Source organism: Pezoporus flaviventris, unplaced genomic scaffold (genome assembly GCF_033815535.1).
Source record: "Pezoporus flaviventris isolate CSIRO_AGI_PZ_B2104156 unplaced genomic scaffold, CSIRO_AGI_Pfla_v1 ptg000036l, whole genome shotgun sequence".
Lineage (NCBI taxonomy): Eukaryota > Metazoa > Chordata > Aves > Psittaciformes > Psittacidae > Pezoporus > Pezoporus flaviventris.
Window position 1 is genome coordinate 41,710,030 of NW_026892584.1, and position 9,162 is coordinate 41,719,191.

A 9,162-nucleotide genomic window follows, 5' to 3' on the forward strand; every position below is an offset into this window, starting at 1 on the left:
TATGGATGATATGATTCTAGTGACCTCTTCTTAATACTAAAGTTCAACCACCAAGTGTAAATGTGAATGTTTATTTAGCAGCGGATTTTATTTTACCTTAGAAAAAGAAAATAATGTGTTTTTTTCCCTGAAGTTAATGCAAATAACTATTACTTTTGAGAAGCACAGAAGATACCACAGTATCTATAGCGTCAGTCATACAAACTTTTTTGAGCCTGGCCTTTAATTTGTCTGAATGATTCCAGTCACAGACTTGGTGTCTTCCATGAAATAGGACTCTCTTGTATAGATCTGTGGCAAGCAATTAGTGTCATTAGAGGACTTAGTTTTCACATGTGGACCTCTAAAATATATAATTCATGGTTTTCCACTGTACTTCCTGCCCCCGTTCTTCCATGGCGTGATAATATGGAGTATGGTAACTAAGACTTCTGCTGCGTGCTCCCGTGCTAAATAAGTTTTTCATGCAATCGCTAAAATTTGCAAGGAGTTATTAGTAAAATATTGCTTCTGGACAAGTTTTTTCCTGAAAGTGCCCTACAAAATTTGGAAAGACCACTTTTTTTTTTGTGGCAGGAGGTGTGTGATACACAATTAAACTAGGAACCTGGGGTCTTCAGCTATGATTTTCTCTTTGAAACTTCTGGCATATAGAGAATCACTTCACCTTTCTGTATCTTGCTGTCTTCATTGGGAAAAAGAAAGAGAATAATATCAGTATACACTTATTTTTCCCAAAGACTTTTGAAGGTATAAATATATTCTGTGAGCACTGAAGAGCTATTATAAAAAAAAAGAATTGAGGCATTGTTTTCTGATTCAGAAGGAGTTAGACTGTGGCTTTCTGGTACTGAAACAGAGGTTTATCACTGACTTTGGTGCTAAGCAGATATGGGTAGAATCAAAGTCCTGTGTAATAGTCATCTGTGCCAGATATGGCTAGCTGTGTATTAAGCTGGAAGTGAGATAGATTTGCTGACCATCTTCTCAGAGGCTTATCTATCTTCTCCCCCAAAATGGTGTGCTAGAAAATACTATCGCCCTCAACAGCAGCTCATTAAAAGCCTCTTTCCATTAGTGACACTTGCTGTCTGGATGGCAAGTGGTGGGGGATCCCCTATCTGCAACTGAGCCAAGCAAGGTTTACTTTAAGCTCTCCACAGGGTGACAAACTTCATTTCCAAAATGCTGTACTTCCATGAAAGCTGTCCTATTGCCAGCTGATTTGCTTTTCACTGCGGTGGTATTGTTTCCCCATCTCTTAAATAACTGCAAGTGTGGTGGTAGAAAGTGATAGCACTGTAAATTACGTTCTAACTCAAGAAGGGATCTTAAACTACTGGCCTTGCCATAGTGCTCTGAATATTTACATTACTGAAGGCAGGAAATGTATTTAAATTTTTTTTAAATTTTACTTCCCTCCCAGTCAAATTTACTGAGGGAGCCACATTTTAGTCCATGTCTAGACATTAAACCATCTCTGTTCTTTTCGTCTGTCTTCTCCAGCTACACAAATTCTCTTGTAATGGAAATACACAGACTAAAGTGTTTGGGAAAGAGAAATGTTCAGAGGGCAGCCATGCATAATTCAAATTAATTTTTAGGGCTCATTCAAATTCAACTCAATCTTTGTATTATCTTGCAGTAACACTGAAATGACATGAGCCCATAGGAATGGTATAAACTTGAAGTTTTGATTAAAAAGGAGCACAGAAAAGCAGCACAATTTTCAGATACCATAAACAGGCTATTTCTGTCATTTAAATGGAAGGAGGAAAATCAGTGGGAATGGAAAATTGTTAAGATTGTCAGAGATAGAAGCAAAACAAGGAAGGGACATAAACCTCAAGGAATTTTGAGGCTTTGCTTCAATTCTGTTCCATTGGGGCAGCAAAGGGATAGGCCAGATGTAAAATTATAGTACAGAAAGGTCAGAAAAAAGAAATCAATGATAAGAAAAATCTAAATCTGAAGAGCGAAAATGTCTCTGTGTTTTATAAAGATGGAGAGAAAAAAAACCATGTTAACCTGGCTTGGAATGATAAATGACATCTTTCTTAGTGCTTTGCAAAGAGACTTTCCTTCCTGGAGGGAAAGAAGGACTAAGAAAGCATTTGGCCAACTTTACCTGCCTGCGAGAAACTCACCCCAAACCATGCAATTAGCAGGAGAAAAAATCCAAAATCCCCCAAAACAAAACACCAAAAGCCAGTTTGAATCTCAGTTTCTGTCTGAATTAATGACATGTGAGAGGAAACAGAAAATGGTGGAGTCCTAGTGGACATGTAAAGCAAAGGGACAGATGAATGGATTCATTTTCATAGGTGCAGGAAAAAAAACCCTAAGCATGTAATTTTGAAGGCTGAAATGTCGGAAGCCTAAGAGCCTATGAAAAATAAAATCAAACAAACACAAATGGTAGTACATAAGGGGCATATAGCTGCCTGATGGCACATACGTTCAACTCCGACAGGAAGCATGTGCACAGCCTAAAAGGAAAGTATGTGAGTTTCAGATTTTGCAGAAAGTGACAGTACCATATGTAGTGGTTAATGAGTTTGTAGTTTGCTAACTATGCCTAAAGAAGCTTATACAGCTGCTTAGTGAGATCAGCTAGAAAAAGGTTTTCCTAAGTCTCTTGGTGGGTAGCTGGTTCAAAGAAGGAAGTACTTAAAATCTCTGAAGTTGCAATTGTTTTTAGTACTTGCCATAGCATCTAGAAACTTGAGCCTTTGGCCCATTACACTGGGTGTTTTACCTGCACTGAAACGACAGACTGTTCCAAGGAGAGTGTTTTCTGAGAGTTTCTTTCTCAGCAACTATTAGGCTGGATATTTTCTGTAGCTCCACTGCAAAGACTTGTAGGCAAAAAGTAATATATACATTTTTTGCCTTCAGTGTAGTTTAGTAATTCACACCAGCCAATTATCTTGTTGTATGAGTTCAGTAGAGCTACTCGTGACTTCAGTGGAGTCACTTTAGTATGAGTCAGAAAGGGCAAGGATGTTAGGCATTGACAGAGTTTTGACGGTCCAGTACTTTAGAAATCAGCTCTATTTGCCATGAAAATCTGTGGTCTTTCCTTTTCACATTAGCAAGATTGTTGTGAACTCCATGTAAATATTCATTGCAAAAATCAAGTTGTCTGAAAATGGAAATGTGATCAGAAAAGCTTTCTGCAGAATATGACATCAAATTGCTGAAACAGCTGCAAGAAAGAGCAGAGAGATGTGTGATGTATTTGGATTGCAGGGAATTAACAAACAAGGTTTTGATTATCATAGGCAGGTGCAAGAAATGTGCTTTTCCACAGTTATTCTTCAACATATATATTGACCACATGGTGCATGAAAGTAGATCAAGTAAACTCCAGCAGCAGCGTAAAAAACACATAATGACTGTACAGAAGGAACAATCTAAGCAGGGAAGAACAGATTAAGGCAGTCTTATTTGCACGTAATTTGTTTCTTTGTGAAAATGCTGAAGATCTTAAAAGCCTTGATAAATGCCTTTAAGGGAATATGACAGAGAAAGGACCAAGAAAATCAATAGTCTTGATTCTTTTTCTCCTAGTTTGCATTAGTGTAACCTACTGGATGAGTCTGTGTAATTTGGATGTCATCTAAATTTGCAGTTCAGACAGACTGCTAAATGTAGCTCAACAAGACAGAGCCTTGTCTGTCTGATTGTAACTAATGTAGAGAAAATGAGGTGTCTGATAGGGAGCTCAAAACTGCCATTCCTCATGTAAACTGGAGATTTCAATTTTTCATTCCTGTTCGGTTAGAAATCACATCAGGAAACAAAGCACACATGGCAAATGCACAGGAAATCTGGCTTTTGCACTGACCATTTTTTTGCAAATGTTGAAGCCTTCTTTGATGTCATAAAAGATTAACCAATTAGTGAATTAAAGAGAAAAATGATTTTTTTGGGTGTCATTAATCAAGATTATTTCCTTTACCCTGGGGGGAGGAAATACCACAGGCAACAAGCTGTAATAATGCTCAATGAGCTCCAATTTATTTGAATTCCTTTCCCAGTAGAAGCTGGGGAACTTCTTTCTGAGGGCATTTGCAAGACTGCTCTTTAAGCTGCTTAGGCCAGGCCAAAGAAATTGTCGAGGGAATTAGTTTTGGCCCCCTTAATGGGTGGGGTGGGAGATGAGAAAACATGTCTTTTAGGCAGTGATGAATAAATAGGTTGACGCAATGACAGCCTCTTCCACATCTCTTTTTATCGTATACAGGAAGACATGAAATCCGTCTAATTGTTCATTTTCTACCTGCTGTAGAGGACAACAGGAGGAACAAAAGAAAAAGAAACAATACTTGTCAAACGATCCTAAGGCTCTAATTCTTACAGAAGCTTGTCCAAAGAGACTTTGTAGTTCCCTGACATGTTATACCACAGACCCATCTTGTCTGCTGAACATTAGAAGATGAGTAAATGCTAATTCCTCAGAGTACTGTCACTATAAATGGAGACTCTGATGTGAAAATATGTAGGGATATGCTTAATAGGCTCACTGAAGTCAATAGTTAAGCAAAACCAAAATGGTATGGTGATATTTTGATTAAATCTCTGACATGAATTTGGAAAAGCAACTGACTGAATAAGTACTGTATTTCCCTTTAAATTTTTTGAAACCTTGGCCTAGAAGTACAGTTTATTTCGTATATAATTAAAATGGCCACAAGAAAGGAAAGCTTATTGTAATGGAAAATGTGGTGTCATGTCTCCAAGCAAACTGAAATGTTGCACTAACCCCAGGATATCTCCAGTTTGGAGACTGCTTCAAAACCAAATGATGCAAATACTTCCCTTAGTTTTAATCAGCATTGCAGGAGGCACATAAAAAGCATCTAACTGAGTATTCAGTGTGTACCAATCAAGTGGGAGCAAGAGGGGGAGTTCACTCTAGTCTGAAATTGGCTAAGGGAAAGAGGAGATTTCCGGCTTTGGAAACATCTGGTTATTCATTAACACACTTTATTGGCTTTTCCCTTGGAATCCATTACTTGGGCAATTTTTGGAGATTCCTTCTCCCTCTTTCCTTTCCTTTTATTACTTCCCAAGATGATGTAGGGCTTATTTCCATCCTTATTTACTGAATTTTACATTCTGGCAAAAATCCCTTCTTTGATGTGGTCTTTTATTTTTATTATTTGTGATTGTTTGTAGTGTCAGTTCATTGCTTATTGGAAAGCAATGGCTCTAGAAAGCACTGTATTTTAAAAGTATTTTGGGGTAAATTTTCCAAATTTGCAAAATTAGTCTAGTATGACACTTTTTGAAAAGAAAACATCTATGATTTTACTTCCAAATAACTTTTTGCTTTGATGTATAAATCAAACAGAGTATTTAAAAAAAAAAGTTTAAGTCAGAATATTGAAAAAGCTCAAAAGAGAAAATGCTCTGATCGTTGTAATGACACAAAGTATGTAAAAAATGTTAATATTTTTTGTTAGACCAACTTAAACAGCTGAACAAAGCAGTTAACCTGTCTAGTTGGTCTGAAGCGGGTGTAGCACCCTGACAGAAAAAAAGCAATTAGATGATCCAAAGACCAGATCCTTGGACATACTTGGATATTTTTTATTTGAAAATTCTCTTTTTCGCTCTGCTTTATGATTTTTTTTTGTGTAAATATTTTCCACAGGGTGGGAAAATTCTCCTCACACCATCCTCCTACACTGTATCCACATGTCCATTCAGAAATTTCAGCTTGTTTCTGACAGGTGAGGTGATGGATGTCACTTCAACCATAGCCAGAATGTGGCTATGGTTGAAGTGGTTGTAGGCTTTCACTCAGTCTTCAGGTAATGATGTGCCATGACCATGGGCTTGTCCCTTCAGGTTCAAGCAACTGAGAGTAGGAAAAGATATTTCAGAAGGTCTTGCAGCTACACAGAGGGAAAATTCAGTTGGAATGAGTTAGCACAAACACATAGGGCTTGATTACAACACAACCCAGAACAAAACCAGTATCAACTCCGTTGCTGCAACAGGCAGGATGATGCTGAGGCCAATGTTTCTGACTTGGTTTCACCACTCTTTCCTCCTTGGTCCTGTAGGCAGGAGTTTCCCCCAACCAGTTTTCTCTTTCCAGTCAGTGCCATTGGGCACAACTGTGGACTAGAACCAAATCTCTGCTTCTTTCTTATACCAACAGCATCCTTTTGTCCCAGTGATCCCTAAAGGCAAGGAAATGAGAAATCACCGCACCACTGCAGCTCTTGTGGTGACAAGCTGTGGCCTGGAAACTATAAGAAGAGAAAAGGGAAAAGGATTTTTATTCTTCCCCAGTATTATTTAGTATTAAAGCCAAAAAGAATATTGCAGCTGACTTGAAACAAAAGAGCTATTAAAATATTGGTAATGTCAGGAATCTTTTTGCTTTCTGCAAATGTATCCCATAGTTAGCTGATGTTTCAAAAAGTATCTTTACAATTGAGAGTGCAAAAAGTCATGTAAAGCATCTCAAATTCTTACTAAACCACAGTGATCACGAGAAGAAAGCCCCACCAAAATATTTCGACTATTAAGACAAAATGGCTAGATTTTGCAACATGAAATCCAAGACTAAACTGCATCCCCTAAAACATTTTGCTTAGTACTGTAGCTGAAAATGTTAAATGTGGGGACAGGATATAATCCACCACCCATCTTCACATGCCTTTTTTTGCCAAGCTCCCATGCTTGTCCCATGCTCGTGTTTCTCTCATCCTTGTGTGAAACCTAAGACACTCGCAGACTGAAAAATTTGTGTCTACTGCTGTAGCTACAGTGAACATGCAGAGCTGACAGTGTAACAGCCTTTCTAAAGCCTCCTCCAAAAGTGATTCAAAGATAAGAGGAAAAGCCTCATTGAATTCATTGCCCTTTTGACAGGAACTTGGAGATACCATGTACAGGTTCTTATTTAAAAATCCACTAACGTGTATAGGTCTTTTTCTTCTGCTTCTTTCTGTACATATCTCAGTGCAGCTTTAGAGCAATGATTTTATTTAAGGCTTAGCTGAACGGGGTATCTGAGTTTCAAACAGAAAGTACGAAGGAGAATGTGGGAGGTAGAAAAGGTAAAGCAGAAATGAAGCTTAGCTGAAAGCCTGCTCCTGATGCAGCCAGTGGGAGGTTTATTTTGTACTTGGGACTTCATCTGATATAAAAGCCACCCACTCCTGTCAGCCTCCTGCAGTTTTTGAAGGCTTCTTCATTTTTTCATACATAATAAACCAGGTTTGTCCTTTAGGGAGAAAATAATTACTTTAAAAGTTACCTCATCTGTGAAGAAGACTATGGCTCTCTAATTTGGGGGAGGGGGGAGGAGCGGGGTGGGGGGGAAGCTCCGAAATCCTGACTATCCTGACTAGTTATGTGAAAGTAAGGAACAGTTGGAAAGAAACTTTTGCCCCCAGCAGTGATCCCTGTGGCTAAAGTTAAATCCCTGGAATTCAGTTTCCTTGATGGAGAAGGCAACTGAGAAAGTAGACTTAGACTCTACTCATTCCACAGTGTTGGCATTTTTCTTATTTTTTTTTTTTCTTCTGGAATGGGACTAAAGTTTAGCTCATAACCAGTCTGAAGCTAGAAAGCATTAAGTAATTTCCACCTTTGGGTGGGATCATTTTCACATAGAATGGCTGGTGGCTGTCCCTCTCCCTTTCAGATAAGAGTCTGTGTAAGAATGCCATCCTCCTTGCCAAAGGCATGCTGGAGGAAGCTGGGCTGCTGCTAACAAGTCCCATTTTTCTCCCTATTGCAAGACAGTGGCAAATCTCCTGGCTGCCTAATGCCTCAGTTTGCCAATGAAAACCAGTATGACTGATGCTCTTATTTCCCTTAGCACAGGATTTGCATGCTGTAGAAAGGTGGTATTGTGGGGGCATGCTGCTTGTAACTTGACATCTATTCCTCTTTAAAACTTTCTAGTTGGTTTGTTGGGGTTTTTTTTGTAGTTTTTTTCCAATGATTTTAAGATTTTTAATGCTGAATTATTTGGGGCGTGGGAGTGCTGTCAGCATTAATATAGTGCTTTGTACTCTGTCTTCTCCTACCTTATTCAAACCTTTTTTCTCCCTCCTTAGTGCTTTATCTCTGATTCTCAGTTCTGTTCCCTCATTCTTCTTATCTACAGTTCATTATATCAATTTTTCTGTACATTTTGTGAGTATTTTGACTTTCCTGTATTTTACCTACTTTTACTTTTTAATTTTAGCTTTTACCTTCTGTTTTCTGCCCATAGTTTTATCACAGTCTCTTCTATTTTCCTTCTCTTTCAAAGCTCCATTTCATTGGTAACTGTATTGAGAGAAGTAAAAAGAGTTGATATCAAACTCAGCCAACTGATCTTTGTAAGAACTTGTTTCCCTGTAATAGTTATGCTCATTATGTATCTGTAAACTATTTGCAGTGGAGGCAGGGACAACTCCTTGCTTGTTTGAGCTTTATTTATTTCTGTGTGCAAAGATTAGTTTGCTGTGTCATTGCTCTGCTGTTCCTTGTGTTATGAAGTTATAAAGGATAACTTCTAAGTTAAAATTACTTGACAAGGAACAGTTGAATATGTATGAAATAATGCCATTTAATCTCTCTTTTTTTTGGTGAGGGGAAGGTGAGGGAAGTAAATGGACTGCTGATATTACAGAATAGTGTCTTTTAATGATGAGCATCTTTTCCTCAGCTTTCTGTGTGTGCTTCATATCTCCACCACAGAGTCATTTAAAAGGCTCTGTAATAATTTTTGGAGTGTGAACTTGTAAAAGCTTGACTAGCTTTGCTGCTCTGGCTTTCCTCTGTGGGGCGTTGGATGGTTTTAGAATATACAGATTTCTAGAATAGCTGCTACTTGGAAAAAATGTATCTCTAGGAAAGGAAATTGTCATATATCACCTTTTTCAGCACATTCCTTTATTGTTTTTGTTTTAAAGTAGTAAATGTATTGGTTCCTTTGAAGTTAAAAAATAAAAGGTTGGTGATTCTTTAAAAATTTATTTTAAGCATTTTATTTCTGTTTGCTGACAGTGCAGCTCTCAAGAACATTTTGTTTAAGAACCACTGGACTGGGTCCCATGCAATATGCTGCAACATGGTCTTATTTAGTTCGAGCCACCCCTTGATGCCCATTTTGTTCATCTGTAACCAGCTCCTCTCTTGCAC